We start from the raw sequence: 11,669 nt of genomic DNA on the forward strand, positions 1-11,669 counted from the left end.
ACTGTAGAAATTATCCTAGACTCAATAATTAATAATCCTGGGTTAAGGACAACCTCTCACTGAAGTCAACGGTGGATTTCACCTAAGCAAAGGGTGTCTAGATTTGACCCAGTTATAACATCAGAAGATAAATCTGTCTATCCATCCATCCATCCCTACATCCTGGTCTGTCTGTCTGTCTCCCATCCTAGGGATTATCAGGCACCTCGATAGAATCATAGAAGATCAGGGTTGGAAGGGACCTCAGGAGGTATCTAGTCCAACCCCCTGCTCAAAGCAGGACCAATTCCCAACTAAATCATCCCAGCCAGGGCTTTGTCAAGCCTGACCTTAAAAACCTTTAAGGAAGGAGATTCCACCACCTCCCTAGGGAACCCATTCCAGTGCTTCACCACCCTCCTAGTGAAATAGTGTTTCCTAATATCCACCCTAGACCTCCCCCACTGCAACTTGAGACCATTGCCCTTTGTTCTGTCATCTGCCACCACTGAGAACAGTCTAGATCCATCCTCTTTGGAACCCCCCTTCAGGTAGTTGAAAGCAGCTATCAAATCCCCCCTCACTCTTCTCTTCTGCAGACTAAACAATCCCAGTTCCCTCAGCCTCTCCTCGATGTAATAGCAAACAGTGTCTCTGATAGCAGGATCACCTGATTTTCACAAGAACAGACTAGTCCCTTTGGCTCAGTTCATTTGGTAAACTGGCACCTGTTTTGCCCTCATTAAATATTCCCTCCGTCACTTTCAGCATCCCCGATACAATATTCCTGCTACGTTTGTCTGATGATCTGATGAGTTTCTGTGGGGCTCTAGCAGCTGGAGGGCTCTTGGGAAGTTGCCACAGGAGTGATCTGGAATTCTGGAGAAAGTGCCACAAAACGTTTCTAGTCTGTGATTTGTCTGTGATTTGTCTGGCATCACCTCTGACGTGGTGTCCTGACACAGGACCAGATCTTAGCTGGTCTAAAGCAACAGCATCACTTCATTAGCATCCAAGAAAACCTGGTCCATAAGACTGTACAAAGGCTCTTTGATCCGGCCCTGCCTTCCAGCTGGTGAGTTTCATCTGCTTGATGGGGGTGCAGTTACCAGACAGGAAATGAACCTCTGTTCCCTGCCTGAATGGGTGAGCATTGCAGAACGGGGTCTTCGAGATAAAGGCAGTTGTTTAGATAATGATGAAGCCACTTGCATGAATCATTTGTGCTGGGAAAATATGAGGTAATTGAGGATTTCTCAGCTTGCCTCTTCAAAAAGAGCAAAATCTCCATGCATTGGGTTCCCCCCTCCCCTTCTACAGATATGGAATCCACAACTCGGCATAATCCTTCTCACGAAGGGCCTGAGCGAGCAAAGCAAAGTGTGTGGGAAGTTAAACACGCGCCTCATCCCTGGAAGTCAATGGGACTTCTGACGTGCTTAAGGTGCTTAAGTGCTTTGTGGGATCAGGGCCCATCTGCAGTGTCCCAGGGGATGCCCTCCTTCCGTGCAAGTCTGGCCAAAGGAAGGACCGCAGGGTCTAGCCCTACTATCACTACTGGCACAGAACTAAGATCTACTCAGCCAGTGGGGAGGGACAGTTCCAAGCCATCTAGTGCCTTGTCTTCCTGGGAGCATGCATCGGGATCAATGATTTGCTTTTAGCTGAAGATCACAACTGATTTTGACAACACGGATGAATAGCGCACCCGGGAGATAAGGCTCATTCGCCTCATTTTGCAGATGGGGAAACTGAGGCCCGGGGTGGTGACGTGACTTGCCCAGGGTTACATCGCAGGCCACCCCCATTTTTCAACTTAAGCTTTCTTACACCCTCTTGTCAGTTGCTTTTCTTTCTACATCCGGCTCTAGCAGCCACGGTTCTAACCTCTTTGGCTCCCTGGACCATGTCCATGGTGGTGTTTATGGGAATGTAAGCAATAGGGTCACGAATGGATGCAAGTCTCAGAGTGCCTAACTGAGTCTAACACCTGGTATAATTTACACACCCAGGTAGCCAGAAGATGTCTGAACTCCCTTGTAGTATCCTCTGAATTGTTCTTCCTCTGCGGCAGAATCCAATTCCCACTGAAGCCAGTGGGGATCCCTTGTCCCTATAGGAGGGAGAAATTGGCCCCCATCCTTTGATTTAGCCTCTAGAACACATTGCCCCCTGAATCAAGAATAGGATGCAGAAGTCCTGCCTGGCAGCCTTCTGCTCTAATCACTAGGCAATACTTCTTTCTACAGCAAACAATGTAACCCAGGAGTCTGGGCCCCCAGTTTTCCGGCCAGCAGGTGAGGTTTCCAAGTCCGGCCTAGCTGAGCAGCAAAGCAGATGATGTAGCAGGATGGGGTGGGGGAAGTGTTGTTATTTCATTGGCCTGACTGATGGGAAGCTTTGCAGAGGCCTCCGGAAGTTCACTGGAGTCCCTTCCCTCCCACACCCTCCACCTCTTCCTCACTGATGTTTGGTTCAGGAATCAAAGGGCTGATGACGTTGACTTTGCATTCGAAATGCAAGGGAACTTGCCAGCACTGTACAAATGAGTCTTCCAGCCTGAAAACATGGGGGGGGAGATGGAAACAAAGGGGTACGTCCTGGGTCCCTCATGTGTCCTTTGTACAAAGGGAACTAAAGCGGCCTTAAAACATCTGCTCAGAGTTCCCCCAGCACAGGGAGCTTTCCAGGGTGGGCTGAGGGCATGTCAGGGGCAAGCTACTAATTCCGGCTGGTGGCGGTTGCAGCACAATTTAGAGCTACCCTAAGGCTGCTCTAACTTGCAGTTCAACACCCAGCATGCCCCAGCATTGGGGAAGGAAGGAAAAAAAGCATAAAGTGCTTCTGGTGCACCTGGGGCTCTAGCCTTACATTCATTCATGGAAGGAAACCATGGCCGCTAGCAGCGCTGCATTTATATGCCCTTTAGCCCAGAGGTGGGAGAATCGGTTAGGTCTTGCTCTCGCTCTCTGGAAATCAGTGCTCAGATGCCTGGTGTGTATGCACATCATCTGGTTAGACTGGGGAGGGGGCACAGTTCAAAATGGAGCTGTTCAACCGATTCCCCCGATCTTCCATGTCTCCTGCCTGCTTAGCAGGCCCTGATTCTGCCCTCACTTGCACTGGTGGAAATGAGGAGTGGCTCCATTGACATCAGTGGAGTTAAACTGGTGTCAAACTGGTGCGAGGTCAAAATCAGGCCCCTAAAAGGTCCGTTCCACATCTTCCTCTGTGTTCTGTCCAAATGCTGAACACACCCTAACGACAACACCGCATCATTCAGTGGCAATGGTTACAAATTCATCCTAGTGCAGGGGGCTGGTGCCTCCCTTAAGTCCCACCTAGGCCCGATGTTGAGGGGTTCACCATTGCCTGGGCCTTGTCCTGGTGTTTGACCAGAGGTGACTTCCACCCCCAGTATGTTGTTGCATTCAGCAGCTTAACAGGTGTGCTCCACCGGAACATGGCCTGGAAGTGATTCCCTGCAATCTAGCAGTTAAAAGCCTCCTTCCTAGAAAACAATAGCTGGAGGCGATTCTTTCTTTGTCGTGGTTCCATTCCCAGCTCACGTTAGAGCATTACGATGAATGTTCATGCCATTCAGGTCTTCCCGGGTTCCCATCCCTCTGCAATCACAGTTCAGAAGGGGCTTTGATTCTCCTGCCGTTCGTCAGAGAGGGAGTCGATCTATTGCTCCCTTGTTCTCATAATGACGTGCTTGTCCCTCCGCTTCCCGAGTCGTGCATCAGGCCTTAGTCACACAACTCCCATTAAAGTCGGTGCCTTGAGAATGGGCTCGTTAGTGTCTGTTTAAAGGCACCTGCTGAATCTCCGTCCCGTTCCACATGATCCCTGTGCTCACAGTGACCTGAGTGACAGCATGACTCCTTATCTTGCCTGTGCAGGGGCCTTGTAGTGTCCAAGGTGGGTATGTCTTCACCACTCAACTAACTCCCAGCACTCTCTGCTACTCCCCATCATTCCTAAATTCCCAGGGGGGAGCTCCTGCCGATAATCAGTTGGGGGGTAAAGATAAGTAACACAGAGACAGGAGTTGACAACTGAATGCAAAACAAACCAGTCCGGATTCTGTCCTCAGCCTCTCCCCGCCCCATGCCCAGCTCTGCTGCAGTCAATGGGCTCCGTGTGCATGAGTGTGAAGGCACCATTTAACCATAAAGGTCCAATTCCCACACCCAGCAGAGCTGTGCTTGGCATAGGACCCAAGTGAGTGGGTGGAGGGGGGGGGAACGACAGAGGTGGCTTTATGCCCCCTGCACAGCTTCTATGTTCTGGGGCAGCCAGGAGCTGGAGTATGTTAGAGCAGCCTCCGGGAGGGTGTAACTTACACCTGGCTTCTCATGCCTTCAATCACCCATTCTCGCAGCTGGGAGTAGCTGGAGGGGAGAGGTGCTAGCCATCTCTCTTTTCCCCGGATATGCCTGGTAGGCCTCGGCTTGCAGGGGTGGAGTGTAGGGAGATGAACGGGAGGATATCCAGCTGGCAAGAGCCACCGGCTTTAGGGACACAGCCTTACAGAGTCTGCAAGGTTTGCCCAAGCAAAGCTATAGCTCTTTAAAGGAGTGAAATTGAGTTAACTGAAGGGCCATTTCGCTTTGGGTTGCTGTTGTTTTATTCCGTTATTTCTGCAGCCCTGTTGGGCATGTGGTTTTGGAGACAATCTCGGTGACAGCCTCTTGCCCCTGTTCCCATGATCACCCCTAGGTTTACAGGTTATTCCGCTGGTCCTTAGAGCAATTAATCACTGAAACCAGTCAGTCGTGGCCGCAAGTGTAGATCTCAGGCTGGGGGAGTTTGCCCTCTGCTGACACAGCAGGGACATGAACAGCGTTTTCCAGCTGCATGACCCAGGCTCAATGCCTTGCTTAAACCTGAATTTGCATAGAGTTAATCTGGATCCTGCCTTAATTCAGTTGGGCAGTGTTCACAGAATAATAGAATATTAGGGTTGAAAGAGACCTTGGGAGGTCATTGTAGGTTATGTTATCAGGTGTTATCGAGCTGTGTTGAACTGCTGCCATGTTCCACCCCAGAGATGGCTGCATTTCAGTGCTATGTGAAGGGACAGATACCCTGATTGTGCCCTTGCCTTGTAAGCAAGCCACACGATGGCCAAATTAAGTGGTTAACTCTGAGGCTGCTGCATCTTCCCCTCTGGTGCGTGGAGTTTGCCAACTTAGGGCCTGAATCTCTACCCAGGAAGTTCCATAGATCCCAGGACATCCGTGAAGTGCTAGGGTGCTCCCACAGCGAGCCAGGCCCTCTCCCCAGTGCCTGAAATGGTGCTGACTTCAAAATTGTGACCAAGTTTTGAAGTTTGAAATTTCAAAAATAACAAATGAAATAAAGAACAGGAACATTTTCAATTACTTTTTTTGGGCAGGGGGACAAAAATCCCCCCTTGACACACACTTTTCTCACACACCACAGAACTGATTGTAACTTTTAAAATGTCAACATTAAAGAAATCCCAAAACATGAGGGGAAAAAAAAATCTGAAAACATTTTTTTTTTTTTTTTTTACTGGCTCTAGTTGTGACCTCCGATGGAGCAGGGCTATTAGCCAGGCCACCCAACGTGTGCAAAGTTCACTGCCCTCCCCTGTTGTGTCGGTGCAAGTGTGCATTTGTTGGGGGGATGTGACAATGATCAGATCTTGAATGTGTTTGTTGCCTTTCATCTCAAGTTTCACAGACTATCTACAGTAATGAACTCCCTAGGTTGTATCTGCACCGCTGCCCACGAATCAGAACTGTTCAATTGTTTCTCATAGACCCTATACTGCTAGCAGTGAATGGAGATTCTCCTTCAGCTCAACTGTCAGCAGCTGGTGCTTTTGAAGGAGTGAAATATGAGTGCTGTCGCCATGAAATTCCAATTAGTCCCAGCGTGCAGCAAGATGATAACGATGAATTCCTAAATGGCCACAGATTCGTTACAGAAGCTTACAACCCCCTTGAAATGCAGCCAGCTCTGGGGAGGAGAGAGGCAGCCAGCTGGAACACCACATCTCTTGCAGCTTACCTTTAAAATACAACAAGCCTCCTGTTTGTGCAGCCGTGTGACTGTGCCTGGGAGGAGACACGCATGCTGGCATTAGAGGAGCTCTTGGTTACGCCTGAAAGATAATGAGCAGGCCGAGCTCAAAAAAGAGCTAGAAACCCCCTTCTGGTTGGTATTTGGCATATCCCTGGGAGAGGGCTGTTCACAGAATGGGCTCTGCGTGAACCCGAGCTGTGTGCCAATGTGTGTAATTACTATGAGAATGGAAGGGGTTCCCCTTGGGGAGTCTCTGGCTACAGAACCAGCCTGCTCTCAAATGAATGGTTTAGATCACACGGCCACTCCTAGCCATTTATTTTTGGTTACCAGAGTGTCATTTGAAATATTCCGGACAATAAATTCTTATTAATGGGAAATTAGCATGTGCCTCCCCTAAGAAAACGAGTGGATACTGTCAAGATAAAATTCCTCTGCATTCTGGCTTCACACTTAGATTGTACACTCCCTGGGGCAGGGCCGTTTCTTCACCGATTGTGTGTGCAGGGTGCTTAGCACAATAGAGCCCTGATCCTTGACTGGGGCTACTAGTTACAACCACAGTACAAATACTAAACAAAAGTTTTACTACTCAGAACACAGCACTTTTCCATAGTAGATCTCAAAGCACTTTCTTTATTCCCATTTGTAAAAAACTGGAAACTCGGAGAGGTTAAGTGACCTGTCCAGGGTCACCAAGTAGAAGAGCCTGGACTAGACCCCAAAGCTCCTGAATCTCAGGCCTATGTGCTGTCCACTAGACAACACTGCCTCCGTTTTAAAAAGTTTTTATTTAGCAATCCCAATGTCATTAAGAAATTAGGAGATAATAAAAATGCAAGTGACTCTCAGCTTTTCGAGAAAAGAAACATAAGAACGGCCATACTGGGTCAGACCAAAGGTCCATCTAGCCCAGTGTCCTGTCTTCCGACAGTGGCCAATGGCAGGTGCCCCAGAGGGAATGAACAGAACAGGAAATCATCAAGTGATCCATCCCCTGTCGCTCATTCCCAGCTTCTGGCAAACAGAGGCAAGGGACACATCCCTGCCCATCCTGGCTAATAGCCATTGATGGACCTCTGAGTTCAGAGTCTCACAAAATCAATGTTCTACAGTACGCTATTGATGTGTTATTTCTCCAATGCATCTTGGCAGGAACAATTCATCTGAGATCCCAAATCCTCTCTAATTAAAACTCTTTCTTGTCTAAAATGTATAATTCAGAGACCAAAGGGGTGGAAAAACCCAAAATATATTACTTGAGTGGAAAGACGGTTCCTAGTGAAGATGGTAACAAGGTTTGGAAATATAGGTTTCCTTGTTCTTGTCATAAAAAATGGAATAGAAGACTTTTTTCAGCTCATACACTACATCCAGTATGTTAAATCATATTAATCAGGCAATCCCAGCAAACTGTGGAAACATCTGGTGAGATGGGCCCTTTAACATCTGGGGTGGTCTTACTTATCCTGCTAGGGGAATGTTTAAATCTCTCCACTGTAAATAATAACGTAAACTCCCCTAGTTTCAGTGTTACCAACTTTCATGATTTATATCACAAGTCATGTGATATTTGGTGTTTTTCTTAAAGGCCTCTTGTAATCACTTAAAGGTGAGAAGTTCAGCTTTCATTATTTAAAACAAGTCAGCTGCCAGCCCACATGGTTGCAGAACAAAGTTTGAAACCATGACCCCTAACGACTCCGTTGACAGAAGGTGAAGAAACAGAACCCCTAATTTATTGGCTTAACTTCTAATGATTTTTAAACCAACCTCATTATCTGGGGGGAAGATGGGGCAAGCTCATGATTTGTGAATGCCTGAGCGTGGTAATACCAGGTCCCTCATGCAAGGCTCGTAAGCAAAGTAGCAGTCTTGGGATAAGAGGGAAGGTCCTCTCATGGACCAGTAGCTGATTAAAAGACAGGAAACAAAGGGTAGGAATAAATGGTCAGTTTTCACAATGGAGAGGGGTGAATACTGGGGTCTCCCAAGGATCTGTACTGGGATTAATACTGTTCAAAAATGATCTGGAAAAAAGGGTAAACAGTGAGGTTGACCATGAATTTTGCCTTCCTGCCAGATAAAAGGATCTGGGAGGCCAGAGGTGAATGAAAATAAATAACTGGCTTTTATTAAGAGTGAGAGGTCAACGAATCCTACTGAGTGCACTGTTTTGCTTATTTTTTAAAACTTAAACACTATTTTAACTAGAAAATACACTGAAAGGTACAGGCCTCTTTTACAGTCTAGACCTAATCACTCTCTATGTATATATAGATATATTACATACACACACATACACACCCCACATTCAAGCTCTCAGTCTACAGCTGTTGTACAGTACACTCAAACTTTGTCCTACACTGTCACCTTGTGGCAATTTGACAGATTACAACAGCATTCCCCAAAGTCACACTTCACACTGTCTACAGAATAATAAAGTTCCTCCATCACTGAAGGCATGTTATACTAAATTCTGTACATGCAATTGTCAGCAGCTGCTGTATGTGTTTAAGACTTCCAATTAATTCATGGGAAAATGATTAAAATAAAAATTGGATTAGTCCATATGCATCATCATTATTATTCTATGTACTCTATCTATATAAAGTCTTATATGGTATCCAGAATTATGATATATATTTCTCTCTCACTAACCTCCAGGCAACATCATTATCAAACAACTTCTGTATATTAAGGCAGTGTTGCCTAGTGGATAGAAACATGGGACTAGACTATAGGTGACCTGGATACAAGTTGTGATAGTCTGGCCAGCTGGATGACCTTGAGCAAGTTACTTCCCTGTTGTGTGCATCAATTTACCCATCTGTAAAATGGGGAGAATGATACTGACCTCCTTTGTAAAGTGCTTTGAGATCTACTGGTGAAAAGAGCTATGTATTATTAATGATAATAGTGATAAATCATAGATGATATTATCCGAGGTCTCAAAGACTCAGAGAAACTCTGCACCTTAAAGCCTGAAGAAGCTATTTTTTATTTGCTAAAAATAAATAAAAATACAGGTGTTGGAATTATCAAATCCATCCATATATTGAGGTCAATTTCCATGTATTTGGAAAGTTGCAAAGATAATTCTTGTGTGTAAACATTCCTTACATTGCAAACAAGGAGAGTTTTGCTTCTGTTTTACCTTTAAAAGTGTTTGGTGCGTTTACTTCAGCGCCACATGCTGAGCCAGATCCTACTGCACTTACACAAATGTGTGTGTGTGTGGGGGGAGGGGGGGGGGAAGAAATGCTGAAAATGTGAAAAACAAACACTTTTCAGGTTTTGGGAGTTTTAGATGAAACCTCCCCAAATTTTGACCATATCCGGAATTAACTTCTGGAAATGCCTGCTTTGTCAGAAAGATATTTTTTGTAAAAAACAAACAACAAAACTGTTGCTGTGTGGAATTGACGCCTGTGGAATTTATGGGTGCTGCCTAGTTTTTATTTACGCACCCAGGTTTGGAAACCCTGGCTTTAAATTAACAAACAGGAGCCTTGCCCAGTGTTTTATCAACAGAGGATGCGAGTTGCTTTCAACATGTTGCACTACCGTAGGGTCCAGACCGGTTGGACTGTCCCACCTTTGGCCAGCAGCCCAGACAGTGCAATCACGTAACCCATCGCCATGCTAGGGATTGTTCATTTCCTGGAGAGGCTACAGACCTAGCTCAGTTTCACTGTTGCACAATGCAGCAGACGCTAGCAGGGCGACAGGTAGCAAAAGCCCAGCGGCCTTTGAGCCGCACTTACAATGCTTGAGCGGCAGCAGGGCTGCTCTCCTTTGTTCAAAATACGCTCCAGGCTTCATCAGCCTGAGTGGAGAGTCGAGGAGCAGGGCAAGCAGAGTGGAGTGTAGCTGATAAGAGTGGAGCTCGTAGCAAAACAGTGCTCTTGGACAGTGCAGTATTTTGGTCTATTACTTAGGCCGCTTGGCATGATTTATAAATGGATGCAGTTAGTTTTCCCCCTACACAAATATTGTCCTTTTCCAGATAGACACTGGACTTTTACCTCTCCAGAGGGCAGTACTTCCAGTGGAACTGAAATTGAACCTGGCTTTTATTAGCTAGTGCTGCTTGCGCACCAGAACAAAAATAGCAACCACCAAGTCACAAGCTATTCTGTTAAATTTCTCAGCCCATAGATTCCAAGGCCAGGAGGGACCATTGTGCTCATCTCATCTGATCTCCTGCCTAGCGCAGGCCAGAGAACGTCCCCAACATAATTCCTAGGGCAGATCTTTTAGAAAAACATCCCACCTTGATTTAAAAATGGACAGCGATGGAGAATCCGCCACAACCCTTGACAGATTGTTCCAAGGGTTGGTTACTCTCACCGTTAAGAACGTGCACCTTATTTCCAGTCTGAATTTGTCTCACTTCGACATCCAGCCATTGGACTGTTACATTTTTCTAGACTGAAGAGCCCATGATTAAATATTTGTTCCCCCTGTAGGAACTCACAGACTGTAAACAAGTTACCTCTGACCTTCTCTTTGTTAAGCCAAATAGCCTGCTCGAACAACAAAGCGGAGCAGAGGTTCTGGAACTGTGGTCCAGGAACAATTTTTGGGGAGTCACATGATTACTGGTGTCTCCTTCTTTGCAGCTTCTAAAATATATCCCCAGTCAGACTTCACCAGCCAAATGACTGGTGTTGCCACTGGGGTGTTATGTAGTCCTGAATGGAAGAAGGTGGGTTCCTCTGGTTGCAGACGGGAAGGGTGGAGAGTCACAAGAGAATCTATATGGCCTAGACCACATCTTCAGCTGAGCTCCTGAGCTTGAGATTACGGACTCTAACTCATCAGCGATCTAGCCCTTCAGTGCTGAGCATCAGGCCCCCAAATTTGGAAAAACGTTGACTTCCTGGCTAGGCATGTTAGTAACAGTGGTCTGATTTTCAAAGGTGGTGAGCTTTCACAAAAGACCCACTGGAGTCAATGGGAACTGCAGGCTACTCCTTGGTCGTGATCTAGCAAATACTTGAGATCATGCTTCATTGTACGCAAGTAGCATAGGCCCTTGAAGTCAACGGCACTACTTGGGTGCACGCGTTGCTGGGTTAGGGCCACGTGCCTCAGTCGGGATTAGGGCGTCTTTCCTATTGACTTCAGGGCATTTTGGATCAGACCCTTAGTGACTAAGCCCTGGTCTACACCGAAGTCGACGTACTTAGATCGACTTACCGTGGTGTTTTCACTGCAGTGAGTCGACTGCTGCCGCTCCCCCATCGACTGCCTGCATCTCTCGCGGAGCTGGAGTACAGGAGTCGACGAGAGAGCGCTCGGGGATTGATTTATTGCGTCTAGACTAGACACGATAAATCGATCCCTGCTGGATCGATTGCTGCCCGCTCATCCGGGGAGTACTGAATACATACCCTAAGTCTGGACCCTTCCAAGTGAGAGAATTTCAGATAAAGATATTTTAAGCCAAACAGACAGAAGAAAATACCCCTCACTCCACTGTACTTTACTTTTCATCGTTTTATTCTTGTATTTGTACAGCTATATTTTACAGAACGTATTAATGCAGTTTAGACACAGCCCAAACCCTGTCTCCCGAGATTGTTCATAACACAAGCATGTAAAATAAGACAAAAAAAAAAAAA

The sequence above is a fragment of the Malaclemys terrapin genome, chromosome 9 (assembly GCF_027887155.1).
Source record: "Malaclemys terrapin pileata isolate rMalTer1 chromosome 9, rMalTer1.hap1, whole genome shotgun sequence".
NCBI lineage: Eukaryota > Metazoa > Chordata > Testudines > Emydidae > Malaclemys > Malaclemys terrapin.